The following is a 20259-nucleotide window of genomic DNA, read 5'->3' on the forward strand; positions in this document are numbered from 1 at the left end:
TTAATGAATTTAGCGCTGTTCTTTGTATAGGAAGGTGCAAGAGTCTGGGCTCATCCAAATCATTCCTTTGATATGCACCTTAACTACCTAGGGCCAGTATCCTGCTTTTCTCCTTCCTGAATCCCTTCTCAGGGTGCAGAGTCAGGGGCAGCTGCAGTGGCTGATGGCTTGAGGGCCACCACATCCTTTGTTTACTGATATGGGAGATGACATTCTTTGTCCACATTCCGTTCCCTGGTATTCTTCTCAGCCTGTTCCACCTCCTGTGTTACCAACTCACTGTGGTAAATTCCTTCTGTTTTAAATACTGCAAGTGATTTTAGTTTCCTGATTTGATTCTGAGTGATAAATACAGGATAATTCTGGGGATTTTTTTGTTTTTCTCTTCTTTTTTCAGTGATGGTCAGAAGGGAGGTACAATCATTTATTCGTTCACCAAACATTCATTGAGAGTCTATGCTATGTATCAGTGTTGAACAGGGCAGACAAGGTCCTTGACCTCAATGAACTTTACATTGCAGTCAGGCAGACAGAATTTTAATTAATAATCAAAGTAAAGCATTAGTATTATGATAAGAATAAGGATCTGTAAGAACATAAAACCAGGGGTTCTTAAACTAATCTAAGGGCTAGAGAATGATTCTATAAAGAGGAGATATTTAATAAGATTTGAAGATTGAGTAGGGTTATCCAGATGATCCAAAATAGTTAATAAGTTTGGGATGGGCCTTTGCTGGAGAATAGGAGTAAAACAACCCTATATTATTCTGCCGGAAAAGGTAAACAAGAAAAAAAAATCCTGGACCTAATAAGCAATTACAGAAAAGAGGCAGGATGCAAGGTTAATATCTAAAATCAATCACTTTCCTATATATGAGTAATAAACAAGTGTAATTTGAAATTTAAAACTCATTATCATTTACATGAGCACCCATCAAAATAAAATACTTGGGTGTAAATCTAACAAAATATGTACAAGATCTTTATGAGGAAAACTACAAAACTGTATAAAATGTCAAAGAAGAAGTAAACAAATGGAAATATTTCATATTCATGGATAGGAAGACTCAGTATTGTCAAGAGGTCAGTTCTTCTCAACTTGATCTATAGATTCAATGCAGTTCCAAACAAAATCCCAGCAAGTTATTTGTGGATATAGATAAAAGCTGATTCTACAGTTTGTATGGAGAGGCAAAATACCCTAAGTAGCCAACATAATATTGAAAAAGAAAAACAAAATTGGAGGATTGACACTACCCAACTTTAAGATTTATGATAAAGCTATAGTAATCAAGATAGTGTGTGTTGGTAAAAAAAAAAAAAAAGACAAACTGATCAATGGAATAGAACAGAGAGCCCAGAAGTACAGTCACATAACTAAAATCAACTGATCTTTGACAAAGGAGCAAAGATAGTCTTTCCAACAAATGATGCATCTACATGCAACAACAAACAACAACAAAGAATCTAGATACAGACCTTACACTCTTTACAAAAATTAACAAAAAATGGATCAGACCTAAATGTGAAACACAAAACTCTGAATTTCTAGAAGACAACATAGGAGAAAACCTAGGTGATCTTGGGTGATGATAACTTTTTAGATACAACACGAAAGGGATAATCCATGAAAGAAATAACTGATAAGCTGGATTTCATTAAAATTAAAAACTTTTGCTCCATGAAAGACACTGTTAAAAGAATAAGAAGACAAGCCACAGACTAGGAGGAAATATTTGTAAAAGATACATCTATAAAGGACTATTATCCAAAATATACAAGGAAGTCTTAAAACTCAACACTAAGAAAACAAACAACCTGATTAAAAAATGGCAAAAACTCTTAACAGACACCTCACCAAAGAAGATATACAGATGGTAACTAAGCACATGAAAAGAAGTTCAACATCATTAGAGAATTGTAAATTAAAACGAGATGCCACTACACACTTGTTAGAGTGGCCCAAATCCAAGACATTGACAACACCAAATGCTGGTAAGAATGTGGAGAAAGAGGAACTCTCATTCGTTGCTGGTGGGAATGCAAAATGGTTCAGCCATTTTGGGAGACAGCTTGGTAGTTTCTGACAAAACAAAAATACTCTTACCATATGATCCAACAATCACACTCCTTGGTATTTACCCAAATGAATTGAAAATTTATGTCCGCACAAAAACCTGCACATGGATGTTTTATAGCAACTTTACTCATAAGTGCCAAAACTTTACTCATAAGTGCCAAAAAGAAGCATGCATGAAGATGGATAAACTGGTACAACCAGACAATGGAATATTAAAAAGAAATGAGCTATCAAGCCATGAAAAGACATGGAGGAAACTTATATGCATACTACCAAGTAAAAGAAACCAATCTGAAAAGACTACATATTGTGGAATTCCAACTATCTGACATTCTGGAAAAGGCAGAACTATGGAAACAGTAAAATGATTAGTAGTTGCTAGGGGTTAGCAGAGAGGGAGGCATGAATAGAGCACAGAGGATTTTTAAGGAAGTGAAGTGATTCTGTGTGATACCACAGTGGTGGATACATGTCATTATACATTTGTCAAAACTCATAGAATGTACAACACCAAGAGTGAGTTTTGAGTGATAATTTAGGTTCATTGATTGTAATAAATGTCCCACTCTGGTGAGCGTCGTTGACGGTGGCAGAGGTTGTGCCTGCATGGGGACGGGGAGTATATGGAAACTCACTGCACTTTTGTTCAATTTTGCTGTGAACCTAAATAAAATTGCTCTGAAAAAATAAAGTTTATTAATTAAAAAAACTTCTGTATGCTATTTTAGTGAAAAGCCAGAGTAGGTGCCATCTTTGACAATTTGCTTTCTCGGCCAGGATACACGGCTCTCAGAGAAATTCTTCCTGGAACCACTTTGGTATCTGACCTTATTGAACTCGGATTCCAGATCAGATGTCTGAGTTATATCTTTTTTACGCATTCTTGAGAAATATATAAAATGGAAAACGCACTTTTTTCTAAATCAAATAAATAATGCACCCAACAGGTACCCCTGTCAATTTAACACAGAACTGTTAATCTAACAAATCAACTTCTAGCAATTTATTATGAGAAAAATAATTATTTAAGGAAGTTCAACACAGTATTGTTCATAATAGTAAAAATAGGATACAATTTAAATGGAGATCAATTATATAAAGTGAAGCATATATATATATATATATATATATACTGTTCAGCAATGAAAAATGTTGATGTAGATCTATATTTATTGACATAGAAAGATGCACACAGCATCTATCATGAGGAAATAGCGGAAAACCATATACATGTCTATGTGTGTTCGTACGCAGTACCCCTAGGTGGTAGGTTTTAGAGTGTGTGCCAGTTATCAACTTATTGCCTTTCAGCTTCAAGTTCATAGTTCACTCCCTGTTCTACAAAAATGGAGATACATTTTTTGCCTTTGCCAGCTGACACCTGTGTTAAACTTCATCAGTACAGGAAGCTGGAGTTTCATTGCAGATGGGAAGGATTTTCCTCCCTTGTTCCAGTGTACTGCCTTGGCAGGCTCCTGTGGCCAAAAGCTTCCCCAACGGCCCCACCTGACCGCTCCAGTGGTTTTGCAGCAGAATGCTTCTGGCTTCCCCAGAACCCTAGAGAGCAGGTTCTGAGCAAGTTTCGACAGCACAGCAGCTCAGTAACTTCCCTGCCATCCTGTGGTGGGGGTGTAGGGAGGGCCCTTGAGCCTTCTATCTCAGACTTAGAGGTTATGGCTGCTCCAAATATATATGCCCTTCTTATATTCTTTTTAAAAAAATTTATTTATTTATTTTTGGCTGCATTGGGTCTTTGTTGCTGTGAGCAGGGGCTACTCTGTAGCGGTGTGTGGGCTTCTCATTGCAGTGGCTTCTCTTGTTGTGGAGCACGGGCTCTAGGCATGCGGGCTTCAGTAGTTGTGGCACGTGAGCTCAGTAGTTGTGGCTCACGGGCTCTGGAGCACAGGCTCAGTAGCTGTGGCACACGCTCCGCAGCATCTGGGATCTCCCCTGACCGGGGCTCGAACACGTGTCCCCTGCATTGGCAGGCAGATTCTTAACCACTGTGCCACCAGGGAAGTCCCCTTCTTATATTCTTTAGAGTTCTCTTTGTTTCTTACTAGCTGAATCCTTGTAAGGCCAATTCCCTGTTATAGTTAATAATTTTTTATATTAAATTTTTCCTTGCTTGAAAAAACCCACCTACATAAAATTATCTGTAACTCTACTCTCCCTGTGATAACCATCATTAACATCTTGGTGCATATACTTTAAGCCTTTTTAAAAAAAAATGTGTATGCATGTATTTTATGTGTATATATACATATGTAAAAACTATGTCCATATGTAGTTTTTACAACAAAAGATAAAGCACGTTGTACAGATTGCTTTGTGAGCTTTTTTTTACATCAATATTCGTAATGGTTGCAAAGCACTTCACTTCGTATATATACCTTAAATTGTTAAAAATTTCCCTAGTTTGGGACCTTCAAACTATTTCTAATCTTATGTCATTATAAACAGTGATGCAATGAATATCGTATGCTGGAACTCTCTTGTTTATTTGTCCAGATTTACCTTCTACTCTTTTTTTGTTTGTTTTTTGTTTTTTTTTGTTTTGTTTTCTGCTCTTCTCTATCCCACTCTCAGCTCCACTCTCTTTAGGGAGTACATCATTAACTGGTTCCTTTGCTCTCTGGCTTCCTGTCAGGTTCAGACAACAGAAAGCCCCAGCAGGAGACTGGAGGAAAGAACAAGAGTGAGATCAGAGCGTTCGTTCATCCTGGCTCCTTCCTTGTCAGGTCGCCTAGAGCTAGCTGTGCTCCTCAACTGAAAGTCACTATCCTTAAGGTGGCCAACCCTACACAATCCTCTCTTCCCAGTTCTCCTAACCAATCCTTCCCTTGTTGTTTTTTACTGGGCCTAATGGTGACAGCTCTGCTGCTGCTGGAAGCCCTGGGTACCTGCACCATTGCTGTGGTTTTCCTATAACTCATCCATACCGTTGATGAGGGTTAATTTAAATTAACCCCATTCAAATTATCCTAGTTGTTGTTCTCTAATATAACCTTTGTGTTTAAATCTTTTTGTATATCTTTAATTATACTCTTCAAGTAAATTTCAAGATGAAGAATTTGCTAAGACACTGGGTACACCTGTTAGAAAAGATGTGTGAGACATGTATGCATTTTAGATGGAATGTCTATAATCTTGGTGATATAGAGAGTCACCCTTTAAAATGTGTAATCTGTACTCTGGATCCAACCAGATGAGGATATACCTAAATATTTAACAAAGATAAGAAATTGGCAAGGAAGACAGCCCAACATTTACCTTGGTCCCTGAGAAGTTCTGGAGACCTCAAATCTTCCTGTTTTAATAAACCTATTTTGTGAAGGAGTATTACTAAGATCCAGTTAGAAAATGAACAAGGAAAGAAAATACAATTAGCTAATGTTGGCTTATAGAGTAGAATAAATAAGCCTTCCACATGTCAGTTATTATCTGGGCTTTTGAGACAGCATTCATCAAATTTCTAACATAGGTAGTCCAAATTTGTCTTCGTTTCAGTTTCAGGCCCAATTCTCTTGACAATGATTTCTTATACCTGAGCTTTTCTGAGACAATGAACAGTTTAAAACAGGTGTGGCAGATATAACTTTAACAAACTGAGGAGACAAGAAATATTGTACCTTTTACAGGTTGAACCATATGAAATTGATGTTTTGTAATTCAAAATTGTTACATACCATCAATTTCATATGCGTTACACTAGTAATTTTCTCTAAATCAATTTAATTCTATTTAGAACCTCATCTTGCCACACTGGCTGGAAAGATAACCTTGGCCATTTGCAGGTTTCCTTTACACCTCCCCCTTCATCTACCCCTGTCCCCCATCCAACCTCCTCCTCTACCTGAGAATACGTGAAAGTTCCAGGGTGAATGGGAGTCGGGAGAAGGGGACGAGCATCTGGTCAAATTGATGCTGTGTCTTCCATGTCCTCTGCCTCTGTTCTTCCTAGGACATGCTGGGAGCATGGAGATCAAGAGAGGCTGCCTAGGGATCTGCCAGCCTAGGTGCACTGGTCAGCGGTTTCTTCTCTGGGGTCTTATTGCTTCCATAGTAAGTAGCATAGCTGTGATTGCAAAAGGGTTTCCAGATGACCATACCAAGGCTTACTGTAAAGGAAATGGATCACTGTCCACAGTACCTGGAACATCATAGGCACTCACTAAATATTGATTGAAGGGATAAATAAATAATCTGAAGTGGTCAACCTAAGCATACTAAGCTGAGTAAGCAGAAAAATAGCAATAGCAAACCCTTAAGGTGACAGGCATTGTTCTAATTGCTCTGCATAAATCAACTTGTTCAGCTCTTGCAATAACCCTAAGAGTCATGTAACTGAGCAGAGCTAAAGTAACCTTTCAAGTTTGTGGCAGACCCCTGCAGTCGGACTCAAAAGCCTGTGCGCTTAAGTACTAGTTCATACTGCAGCCCAGGCATGGAATCAAGGATGCTTTCTAACTTTGTACAGAAAGAGCTAGGCCTTCGATGTCCTCACATATTGCTTTCAGCTTCAGCACAGATTTCACTAGTGGCATTTATCTATGATACTTAAGATCACTAACAAAGCCCAGGCAACATCCTGGCTTGCAGCCAGCCCACTGGCCTTCCCATCTGGGATACTTTGCGGGACTGGTCATGTGACAAAGACAGCTAATAACAACAATTGCTGGGTGATGAATGGCTAGAAGTAACGCAGCTCAAAGCATGACTGGGACAAGGAATGCAATCAGGAAATGCTGACCTGGAACTTGGAGTGTGGTGAGTTGGGCTGTGATGGATGGAAGGTAGCAGCTGCACGTACAGCATGTTGGGACACAGTATGAGAAGCGCTGCTTAATTTGAATTGAAATGGGCAGCTTGAGAGGCAGAGATGCAAGCAGCGACCACAGCCACAAACCAAAATACAAACCTTCCATTAATCTGTCCAACGACACTCACACTCTTGGGTAGTATTGTTGTTGTTCGGCACCATCCTTCAATATGATAAAGAACGATGATACAGGGCTGTGGGCCCAGCGCCATGCATTATGAGATGTCTGAGGGAGGAACCTGCAGAAGAGGCTTCAAGCTGAGATTTATTGGGCTCATCTGAGCCAATCTCCGAACAAAGGTTCCTGTTTAATATTTGGAATAGCAGTTCTGGACCACACTGAGGTGCCTGTGAATGACAGCAGAGTGTCACTGGTTCCTTTTTATTTCACACCTCAAAGTCAAGGGCTCCCTCTGTTATTTTTCTCCTTTCCCATTGTGCTTATAGCTCTTGCATCTCAGCCCAAGTCAGAGCTCTGGGCACCCTGGGTGCCAGGAGACCTGACTCAGCAGGAACACGATCCTGAGCAGTCAGTGAAATGTTGGGTCCATGCTCTGTGGGCTCATGTTGTTCTGGATGCACTTGTACAACTTGCAAGGGGAAGACACTTCATGAGTCTGTGACTTTTTATTACAAGCCTCAAATGAGACTTCAGATGGATGTTTAAAAATGATCCCCTTATCAGAAAAATGGCTTGCAAATATTTTCTCCCATTCTATAAGTTGCCTTTTCAGTCTCGACTGTTTCCTTTGCCGTGCAGAATCTTTTTGTTTGTTGTAATCCCACTTGTCTATTTTTGCTTTTGTTGCCTATGCTTTTGGTGTCATATCCAAGAAATCATTACTAAGCCAATGTCAAGGAGCTTTTCCCCTATTTTTTTTGCTGGGAATTTTATAGTTGCAGGTCTTACATTTAAGTCTAATCCATTTTGAGTTGATTTTTGTGTATGCTGTAAGGTAGGGGTCCAATTTCACTTTTTGCATATGAATATCCAGTTCTCAGCACCATTTATTGAAGAGATTGTCTTTTCCCCATTGCATATTCTTGGCACTCTTGTCAAAGATCAGTTGACCATATATGCATGGGTTTGTTTCTGGGCTTTCTATTCTCTTCCATTGGTCTACATATCTGTCTTTATGCCAGTACCATACTATTTTAATTACTGTAGTTTTTTAATACATTTAGAAAATCTGGAAGTGTAATACCTTCATCTTTGTTTTTCTTTCTCAAGATCACTTTGACTATTTGGGGTCTTTTGTGGTTCCATATGAATTTTGGATTTTTTTTCTATTTCTGTAATAAATGCCATTGAGATTTTGATGGGAACAGCATTGATTCTGTAGATCTCTTTGGGTAGTGTAAACATTTAAATAATATTAAGTCTTCTAATCATACAATTCAACAGCAAAAAAACAAATAACGTGTATTAAAAATGCACAAAGGACTTGAACAGACATTTCTCCAAAGAAGATATACAAATGGCCAACACATATATGAAAAGATGCTCACATCACTAATTATGAGGAAATGAAAATCAAAACTACAATGAGATAGCTATAGCTATTTTTCTAGGATAGCTATAATAAGAAAGACATAATTTTAGGTGTTGGCAAGGATATGGAGAAACTGGAACTCTCATCTACAACTGGTAGGAATATAAAACAGTGCAGCTGTTGCAGGAAACAGTTTGACAGTTCCTCTAAAGATTGAACAGAATTACCATATGAGGCTAGCAATGCCATTCCTAGTTATATACCAAAGAAAAATGAAAACACATATCTACACAAAATTTGTACACAAATGTTCATAGCAGTATTATTCACACTGACTGGAAACAACTCAAATGTTCATCAGTTGATAAACGGATAAATAAATTGTGGTATGTTCATAAGATGGAATATTATTCAGCCAAAAAAGGGATGAAGTACTGATTAATGGTATAACATGGATGAACCTTGAAAACATTATGCTGAGTGAAAGAAGCCAGTCACAATTCACATTTTGTATGATTCTATTTACACAAAATGTACAGAATTGGAAAATCAATAAAGACAGAAAGTAGGTTAGTAGTTTCCAGGAGCTGGAGGGCTTGGGTGGAAATGGGGATTTATTGCTAATGTCTACGGGATTTCTTTTTGGGATGTTGAAAATATTCTAAAATTGATTGTGGTGATGGTTATACAACTCAATATGCTTATAACTATGGACTTGAATACTTTAAATGGGTGAATTGTATGGTTTGTGAATTATATTGCAATAAAACGTATATATAGTAAGTATATATAATACATGTGGAATCAACAAGAATAAACCACACTCAAAGGGTTTTTCTTGCATAAACCACGCTCAAAATGGTTGTCTTTGATTTCCATTATATTTTCTTAAAAGATTAATAAGAAATTAAAGACATTTGTAATGTAATTACAAAGGTCTTTTAGATTTTTTCAAAGTCCTTGCAAACTTTTGTAGTCATTTCACTCACTCCTAATTTTTTATAACAGCTTTATTAAGATATAATACACATGCCATAAAATTCACCCCTATAAACTGTACAATTTAGTGATTTTTTAATGTAATTCAGAGTTAACACACACAATTATTTTGACATTTAAGTTTCTAGCTATTTGTCTTTACCAACTCTTTCCAAAGTAATGAACATAGTTTTAATTAACAGGTCTTTGTGCACTCAGTATTTGTTTAAATTATGTAAATACAGTAACAGAAATCTGACTGAGAAAACATAACTGACCCTTGGTAAGCATACTCAATCACAGGCATAGATGTGCTTGGGTGTGCTAGTGTGTAGCCCTATAGGCACAGGTGTTACAAGGCAGTGCATAGCACAGAGAGAATGGAGAGAGCCACTGAGTTTGGAGAATGAGTTAAGTGGAGGCTGGTAAAGAGAGTTTTTACTAATGAAGCAAAATGTTTTGGAAGTTTAAAGGAGGAAAGAAAATCTTATAGCTTCTTAGAAGAAATGGCTTTGAAATGGGCCTGGAAGAATGGATGAAAGATTTCTCTTTAGTGGAAAAAAAAATTGGAGAGAATATAATGGGCCTCAATGATGTATGGATCACACACCCAACAATTATCAACATGAGACTAATCTTGTTTCATCTATAACCCTATTTACTTCCCCCCTTGGAAATATGGGTACAGTTTTGTTTTTATTTTTTACTTTTTTCCAAATTGAAGTATAACTTAGGTACAGCAAAACACCAATCTAGCAACACAGCTCAATGAACGCTTACATATGTATATACCAGTGTAACTACCACTTGGATCAAGACAGAGCATTCTGCCTCAGTAAAGCTGGAGAAAAAAGATATAGAACATTTCCAGTTTACTGGAAGGTTTCTTTATGTCACCTTCTAGTCAATGCTGCCCCACTCCACAACATAACCACTATTCTGACCAGTATCACTATAAATTAGTCTTACCTATTCTTGAACTTCATGTAAATGTAATGATATAGTAAGTACTCTGTTGTGTCCATCTTCTTTTAATCAATCTCATGTTTATGAGATTGATTTATGTGGTTGCATGTAACAGTAGTTTGGTTTTTAGTTGTTATATAGTATTTCATTATGTGAATACTCCACATTTTTTGTTTGTTTTAAATTTTTTTTAATTTAAAAATTTTATTTTTTATTTTTTTATTTTGGCTGGGTCACGCGGCTTGTGGGATTTCAGTTTCCCGACCAGGGACTGAACCCGGGCCGTGGCAGTGAAAGCACCAAATCCTAACCACTAGACCACTACGGAACTCCCTCCACCTTATTTTTTAATCCATTCCACCGTTGATGGACATGTGGGTTGTTTCTAGCTTTTCCCACGAAGCTTCTTGTGCATGCCTTTTTGTGGATATATGCACTCATTTCTGTTGGGTATATTTACTGGAGTGGAATTTCTGGGTTGTAGAGTATAAATATGTTTAGCTTTAAGTACTGTAAATTTCCCAAAGCGTTTGAACCAATTTATACTCACACCACCAAGTTAAGGCAGTTCTTTCAGTTGCTCCACATCCTTGCCAACATTTAGGATTGCCAGTCTTTAGGCATTCTAGAGGAGGTATAGTGGTAATCATTATTCCTTTTTCATTTTTGTCTGTTTTTTTAATCAGATACTTATGTTTATTATTAAAGTTCATGAGGATGTAGTTAAGTTAAGATAGGGTCATTACAATGGGCCCTAATCCAATATGATTGGTGTCCTTATAAGAAGAGATCAGGGCACAAGCGCACAGAGAAAAAAACATGTGAGGATACAGTAAGTAGGTGGCCATCTGCAAGCCAAGGAGAGAGTCCTCAGAAGAAACCAAACCTGCAGACATTTTGATCTTGGACTTCTAGCCTCCAGATTGTGAGAAAATTAATTTCTCTTGTTTAAGTCAATCAGTCTGTGGTATTTTATTGTGGGAATCCTAGCAAACTAATGCATATGGTAAGTGTGTATTTAATTTTATAAGAAACTCTCTTCCAAAGTAGTGCATCATTTTGCTTTCTCATCAGCAATATATGAGAGTTCCAGTTGCTCAGCATCCTTGTCAGCACTTGGTATTGTCAGAATTTTAATTTTAGCAATCTTAGTAGGTGCAGTGGGATCTAATTGTATTTTATTTATTTATTTTTAAAAATATGTATTTATTTATTTGGTTGCGCTCGGTCTTTAGTTGCAGCAGGTGGGCTCCTTAGTTGTGGCATGTGAACTCTTACTTGCGGCATGCATGTGGGATCTAGTTCCCTGACCAGGGATCCAACCTGGGCCCCCTGCATTGGGAACGTGGAGCCTTAACCACTGCTCCACCAGGGACATCCCCTAATTATGTTTTAAATTTGCAATTCCCTAATGACTTGATAACATTGAACATCTTTAATTCTTATTTGCCACTCAGTGTAGCTTTAATTTGCAATTTTCTGATAATTAGTTATATTGGACATATATTGGACATATTTCTATGTGATTATTTGCTGTTTAGATAACCTCATTTGTAAAGTGCCTATTCAGGTATTTTGCCTATTCAAAAAATAAGATGTCTGCCTTTTCCTTTTAGAGTTGTAGGAGCTCTTTACATATTCTGGAGACAAGTACTTTGTTGGATATATGTATTTCAAATATCTTCTCCCAGCTCTACTTGCATTTCACTCTCTTAATGTTTTTTTTTTAGAGTTCACATCCATTTTTATTAATTAATTTCTTTGAGCATCATAATTTATTTAGCCTTAATGGTGTTTTTGATGAAAATAAGTTCTTCATTTTAAAGAAGTGCAATTTTTAATCTTTTATGTTTATACATTTTTCTCTTATTTAATAAATGTTTGTCTACCTCAAGATTGTAAAGATATTCTCCTACATTTTCTTCTAAAGGCATTATTTTTTTAAAAAATTTATTTATTTATTTGTTTTTTAAATTTTTGGCTGCGTTGGGTCTTCGTTGCTGCACCCGGGCTTTCTCTAGCTGTGGCAAGCGGGGCCTACTCTTTGTTGTGGTGCGTGGGCTTCTCATTGCGGTGGCTTCTCTTGTTGCGGAGCACAGGCTCTAGGTGCAAGGGCTTCAGTAGTTGTGGCTCGTGGACTCTAGAGCGCAGGCTCAGTAGTTGTGGTGCACGGGCTTAGTTGCTCCACGGCAAGTGGGATCATCCCGGACCAGGGCTCGAACCCGTATCCCCTGCATTGGTAGACGGATTCTTAACCACTGTGCCACTAGGGAAGCCCCTAAAGGCATTATTTTAATTTTCATATTTGGGTTACAATCTGTTTGAAATCAAAATTTTTTTTTTTTTTTTTTTTTTTTGTGGTATGCGGGCCTTCCTCTGTTGTGGCCTCTCCCGTTGCGGAGCACAGGCTCCGGATGCGCAGGCCCAGCGGCCACGGCCCACGGGCCCAGCCGCTCCGCGGCACGCGGGATCCTCCCAGACCGGGGCGCGAACCCGGTTCCCCTGCATCGGCAGGCGGACGCGCAACCACTGCGCCACCAGGGAAGCCCGAAATCAAAATTTTTTGTGTGTTATATAATGTGAGGTAGGCATCACATTTTCCTTGACCAATTGATTCACCACTATTTACTGAAAAGGACAGAATGTGTAAAATTATTTATTTATTTATGTAATATATTTTTTTATTGAGTGAAAGATTCTTTAAATTCTATAGTGCTTTACAATTTTCAAAAGTTTCACACAAATGATTTCGTATAGTCCCATAATAAGCCTTTTTCTTTCTCCTACCTCTATACTGCCTCATCCCCCTTCTCTCTCCACACTGGTAATCACTAGTTTGTTCTTTCTATCTGTGAGTCTGCCTGTTTTTTGTTTTATTCACTAGTTTGTTATATTTTTTAGATTCCACATATAAGAGATATCATACAATATGTCTTTCCCTTTCTGACTTATTTCACTTAGCATAATGCCCTCCACGTCCATCCATATTGCTGCAAATTTCCAGAACGTGTAAAGTTTAAACTATGGATATTAGGTGAGGAATGGAAGGTGGTGGTATTCCAGCATGAAGGAATGGAAGGCAGTGCCACAGGAATAATATATTTAGCAATGAGTAAGTAGGTCTGTTTGAGGGGGATATCAAACTTTAACATTCATAAGTATTACCTATTAAAAATGTTAGGTCCTGAATATGCCTCCTTCCACCCCTCCTCCCCCAAAATTCAGAACAGGAGGTCTGATGTGGATCACAAATAATTTGTGAACTACACTTTGAGAAATGCTAGTAAAGGCATGGTGGCTGCTGTATGTCTCTGTCTTTTTCAGATCATGCTGATATAATTACTTTAAAAACTTTGTGGATTTCCGTAGTGTCCATTGATAATCGATTCCATTATATAAAAGCCAGGCCCACAAATCTCTTTCAAATAAGCTTTTACCTTCCTTGGACTCTCTGTGAAGCTGCTGTGAGACAATGGACTTAGATTCTTAAAAGCTCCGCTGTTTAAACAAAAAGTCTGCAAGATAGACTCTTAAAAATCCTTAGAAGGCCTTCTGTCTGTCTGCAAGGATCTGATCTGCACCACCTTAAGCCTCTCTGACTTTTTACTAAAGAATCTTGGAGTTTTATCCTAGATTTGATTTCTGTTCTGAAGCCATGTGAAAATTGTTTGACTCCTACAACTGATGGGACAAGATTAACTACAAGATTTATGAAAAGAAATTGAAAAAAAGTTTAGAAATATTCAAACCTGATGATGCTTTGTGTAATGCTTCAGCTGTTGATTTGTACTTCTTTCAATCAAAACATTTTTTTTCTTTTTCAGAGATATGTTATTTCTATCTCTCAATACTAAATAACTTTTGACAAAGGTATTCATTGAACTTTTCAGTGGAATATCAGTGCTTGGATCTGAGCTTTTCACTAATCTTGACATTATATCCTCTATTGTCAGGCTAGAAGCTGAATGGAGTTTTTTTGCTATTGGCCTTTATGCTCCTGTAATTTGGTTTCTTTTCAATCTCCTGAACCAATGGGAATTCAGATCTCTCATAATAGTCCTGATGCACTCAGTAGAAGAAAATACAGTTATAGAAAATAAAATTTAAAGTCAAAGAAGGAAAAAAGTGGTTAAAATAATCTCTTTCATTGGCCTTTGGCTGACAGTAGACATCTCCTTTCTCTCCTGGGAATTTCACAGGAGGTCGACTCTGATAAACCCGGGCATGAGTTTCTAAGCATGATGAATATTTCTTGGTTAGTATTTAAATTCACAGTTCACTGTTTCTGCAAATTCTGTTCTTCTTTATTTATGTCCTTGAAAAATTAGAAGAACTGATTCATAAGAACATAACACAAGACTAATGATCTATTTACCCCATTATTTGGTTGAGAGTAGTACCAATGGAGGTTTGTGGGAGAGTATTGTTTTACCTCAGTTGTTTCTGACCTGAAATAAAATAAATCTTAATCTTGAGTTCTACTCTGTGATTGGTGCTGTAAGCCTAGTCCATCTGCAAACAGATCTTTTGACAATCACTGATGTCATTACCCAGACACAATAGAAAATGAGAGCAATGTTCAATACTTAGAAGACCAGGGTCCCTCACCAACAAACCCTCATTGAATAGTGATTTCTGATGAGATACTAAAGAACACTGAGCTTTTTCTAGGAAAGTCAGGGCTCACAATCATACAAGCAAAAAAATAAATTACTCACTGGATTAAATGTGTTAAGTATAATTTTTGGTCAGTTAAGGAAATGAATGCTTGGTGAGCATGACAAATCATAATCTAAAACAAAAATAATGAAGTTTAAATAACAGAGCATTGCAAATAAATATGAACTATTTGGGTTGGATTAGATGATTTATAACATCTCTTGCAGATCTAACACAAATTTTTCATGGTGCTGGAAAAATTAGATTAATGAGAATTCACAAGAAAAGATAAACATCAGAGTACTTCATTCATGTCCTGGAAAAATATGAGTAAAGAGCATGACAGTCAAAGTTTTCCCTTCGACTTGCCAAGAAAGCCTAACTGTTCCCAAAGGCATGTAAACCACTGAAGAGGATTTTTGTGAAGAGAGGTGAGCAAATGAAGGGGCAAGCCAATGTCATTGTCAAATGTTTCTCCCTGGGATGCAAAATAAGTTTGGATGTCATCAGGAATATATTTTGGGAGGGTGGAGAAGATGGGTTGAGCCTGACATAAACAAGATCCACTCTAAAGCAAATTTGTTGAATTCCTTTAATGTCTCAGGGAACTTGGGTGACCAGCTGTCCCAGATTTCCTGGGACTGGGGGATTTCCTGGGATGTGAGACTTTGAATGATAAAACTGGGAAAATCTCAGGCAAACTGATACAAGTGGGTCACCCCAGTTATGAGAGAACCAAGCAGAAGTCAGATGCCATTGGTAGTACAGATCCACCACCCCAATCAATAGAGTATATCCCTCTTCTTGTTCAGTGGTTTGAGAAACACAAAACAGCCAGCTGGAAGCCTCAACTTTCAGTTCAAATAGAACCATGTTGTGTCTCCTCGTAGAAGCCTTCTTCCCTTGGGAATTAAGAACTTTTAAAGCTGCAGAGAGACTTCCCTGGCAGTCCAGTGGTTAAGACTCCACACTTCCAATGCAGGGGGCATGGGTTGGATCCCTGGTCGGGGAGCTAAGATCCCACATGCCTCTTGGTGTGGCCAAAAAATAAAAATAAAAAATAAATCTGCAGAGATCAGAAGCAAATTTTTGGAAGCAGATGATTAAGTAGAATAATGAGAAGAGCCGCTCTTACTTCTTACCCTTGGTTTCTGTACCTATGTACTCTGTCTGTGGGGTAAAAAAAAGAGATGCAAGATACATATTGCATCTTGTAGAAGAGCACCCTAATGTTGCAAGGCATTGTTTCTGTCTCTCATTTGTCACCAAAACTGGGTCTTTGACAGCCATTCCAACCATTCTATAATGTCAGCTCTTCTAGTGAATCTTTTGCCTCACTTTTTTTTTTCTTGTGAAATGAGTTTCTTTGTCAGAACAGTGTTGTGTGGGATTCTGTGACAGTGAATAGGCATTCAGTAAGTACACAGATGGTGGTGATGGCAGAAGCTTTGCATGCAGGGAAAGCAAGTCCATATCTAGAAGGAGTGTCTATTTCTGGGGGGACCAATCACTAATCCCTTCATGATGGAAAGTGTTTAATAAAATCAACCTGCCATCTGATGGCTGCTGTTCCCCCCAGGGTATGTTGCTATACTAGGGTTCAGTGTAGGTATCTGCTGTTAGTAGGCTGGGCACTTAGCAGTAGTGGTAGGTAGATTAATCTTGGTGAGAAGAAGTCCATGTGCTTGAACCCCTGCAGAACCTCCATCTCTGCAACTATGACCACTTTACTTATGAATTCATTGAACAAATTGCAGGTTGGCTGAGGAAAGAGGTTGGTTTACCTATAGTGGCCCATCTTGCCTACCTGATTATAGAGAACTGCAGTCTTTTGCCCTAGATAAGCATTCCTACAGGAAAGAAATAACCTTACATTTTTTAAAAAAATCTTGGCAGTGGTCTATTTTTCCCAGTTAATTAATTAATTAATTAATTTTTGTCTGTGCTGTGTCTTCGTTGCTGCACGCGGGCTTTCTCTAGTTGTGGCGAGCTGGGCGTACTCTTCACTGCGGTGCGCGGGATTCTCATTGTGGTGGCTTCTCTTGTGGCGGAGCATGGGCTCTAGGCACGTGGGCTTCAGTAGTTATAGCACGCGGGCTCAGTAGCTGTGGCTTGAACGCTCTAGAGTGCAGGCTCAGTATTTGTGGCGCACCGGCTTAGTTGCTCCGCAGCATGTGGTATCTTCCTGGACCAGGTCTCGAACCCGTGTCCCCTGCATTGGCAGGTGGATTCTTAACCACTGTGCCACCAGGGAAGTCCTATCCTTACATTCTATGTCCACTATTAAGTGGGCATATACACATGCCTCTTCCACAAACCTCCTTGTTAACAGTTCTCCAATCTTGTACCAAGTCCCTGACCTCCAACCCATGAATTTTTGTAGGCATAAATATATGGGCATCTCTCCTTCCAGGAAAAGTGCATACCAGATGTATGGCTTGACTTTCTTCCCTTTGGGAAAATTTATCCTCCCCATAGTTCTCTAGGGCCACCCCTGAACAGGGTTGTGATTCTGTAGCAGTTTATTTTCATCTAGTACCCACATGTTGTACAGTTGCATCTCTAAACCAGGATCAATTTTTTTCCTTCATGATCAGGTGGAATTTCTTTTTTTAAAATATACTTTAAAAAATATTTATTTATTTATTTGGCTGCACTGGGTCTTAGTTGCGGCATGCGGGATCTAGTTCCCTGATCAGGGATTGAACCCGCGTCCCCTGCGTTGGGAGCATGAAGTCTTAGCCACTGGACCACCAGGGAAGTCCCAGGTGGGATTTCTTATGAGACCATAGGTGTGAATGAAGGACAGGCGGCACTGGAGTAGATGGTGTGGCAGTCTTAACCATCTGTTCATAACTCATTTGTGCCTTCTCTGAAGGCACAAATGAGTTATGAACCTGTTTAACCTAGATCTTGCATAAATCTTTTTTTTTTTTTTTTTTTTTTTTTTTTTGCGGTACGCGGGCCTCTCACTGTTGTGGCCTCTCCTGTTGCAGAGCACAGGCTCCGGACGCGCAGGCTCAGCGGCCATGGCTCACAGGCCTAGCCGCTCCGTGGCATGTGGGATCTTCCCGGACCAGGGCACGAACCCGTGTCCCCTGCATTGGCAGGCAGACTCTCAACCACTGAGCCACTAAGGAAGCCCAACCATATCTTTTTGAGGATGAACATCTTTTCCCACTCCCAAATTTATGTGTTGATGGGTTAGATTACACCCAGTTCATAATAGGCAGCTCAGGTCACCTGGACAGTTGGTGTTCCATGGTCAAGTACTTGATCTTAATTAGAGGACAATGGCCAGCATATCCCAAAATCTAAAAGTCTGCACTATACTTCTCCTATTGAGACTTGCCAGTGGCTTTACGTTGTATTCTCATTTTCACTGTTGGATCTGCTGGGTCACAAGTCTCAACTGACCACAGGGCACATGAGTCTTAGACCTGCTAGAGTTCTTTCTTGATCTGGGCCCAAAATTCATAGCCTAACAGGTTTCCCAGAAAATGAGTTAGAGTAGCAGACCCAAATGTAGTATGTGTTGCCTACAGAATCCAAAGATACCATGATGGTTAATTTTATGTGTCGACTAATTAGGCCACAGTACCCAGATATTTGGTCAAACATTATTCCAGATGTTTCTGTGAAAGAATTTTTTAGATGAAATGAACATTTTAATTGGCTGACTTAGGGTAAAGCAGATTATTCTCCACAACGTGGGTGAGCCTCATTCCATCAGTTGAAGGCCTTAAAAGACAAAACCTGACCTTCCAGAAGAAGATGGAATTCTGCCAGCAGACTGCCTTGGGACTTGAACTGCAACACTCTTTCTTCCCTGGGTCTCCAGCCTGCCTTGCCCACCTTCAAGATTTTGGACTTCTCAGCCTCCACAATAATGTGCATATATAAAAAATTGGTTCTATTTCTCTGAAGAATTCAGACTAATACAGATGCCTTTTCCTTAGTGTTAGGGCTTGCAAAATGCAGACACTGGTCTTTGCTTGGGAATATAGATTGTAATATAAGACCAGAGAGGCACTGCAGAGTGAGACAATAGAGGGACAAGGCTGGAAACCTGAGGGTCATCAACACAAAAGAGATAGAGAAGACAAATTCAAAAAGGGACTGAGGAGCTTCAGGCTACATAGAAGGAAAAGAGAGAGCAGAAGAGCCATGTTTGTGAGGTCACTGAGGTCAAGGAAAGAGAAGCCTTTCAAGAAGTAATCAGTGGTGTCATGTGACAGAGAGGAGTTAGCAGCAGGGAAATCATTGGTGACTTCAATGAGAAGTGTTTCAGAATCCAGTTGTGGGTGCAGAAGCAGGTTACCGGAGTATAAGGCAGAGTGAATGGGTAGTGAGAATATAGTCAAGTAAGTTGCATCTTAACCAATCCAAGAATCAGTCAAAAACCTGGCTTTGTAGGAGATGGGGTAGATGGGGTGGCCTGGAGTTTGAATATTTTCCCCCTCATTTAAGTGGAGAGATCCCTGAATGCAGGAATGGCTGATGGGGAGGGAAAGGTTGAAGATTCAGACAGAAAGGGCATTGCTGACGGACTGCAGTCCCTGAGGAGGCTCAGAGGGCTGACATCCAGAGGTCAGTGTCATGAGAGTCAGCGTCCAGAAGAATTATTCTACAGCCTTCTCAGAATGGTGATTTGTAATAGAGATTGCAGTCTGTTTACCTTCTGTCATAAATATAAGACTTCCAAAACAACATATGGAAGTACCCAAAGGTGGCTTTTAAAAATTGTTGACCTGGATCAAAAGAAGTTGGTAAATTGGAGATGTGGTCAGAAATAAATGGAACTAAGCCTGGGAAAGGTTAATTACAGGGTTGTCATACTACAGGGAGGAAAAACACTGGGCAAGGACTGGCTGGGAATCTTAAGAGTTATCATGAGGAGCTGAATATGAAAAAGCAAATAGAAGCGTGGTTTTATTTTTGTTTTTTTGGCCGTGCCATGCGGCTTTCGGGATCTTAGTTCCCTGATCAGTGGATTGAACCCATGCCCCCGGCAGTGAAAGAGCATAGTTCCAACCACTAGACCACCAGGGAATTCTCAGAAGTGTGGTTTAAAAAGCAGGCACCATTCTGCAGGTCACACATTTTTAAATGCATGTTTTATATTTAAATACCTAACATGCTGCTGTGTATGTTGCAAATATTGCTGACTTTGTTCAATTTGTTGCTACTGATCAGCCCTCACCAGGTCATACTCTTTTTTTTTTTTTTTTTTTTTTTTTTTTGCGGTACGCGGGCCTCTC

The sequence above is a fragment of the Physeter macrocephalus genome, chromosome 11, assembly GCF_002837175.3.
Source record: "Physeter macrocephalus isolate SW-GA chromosome 11, ASM283717v5, whole genome shotgun sequence".
In the NCBI taxonomy this organism is placed as follows: Eukaryota; Metazoa; Chordata; class Mammalia; order Artiodactyla; family Physeteridae; genus Physeter; species Physeter macrocephalus.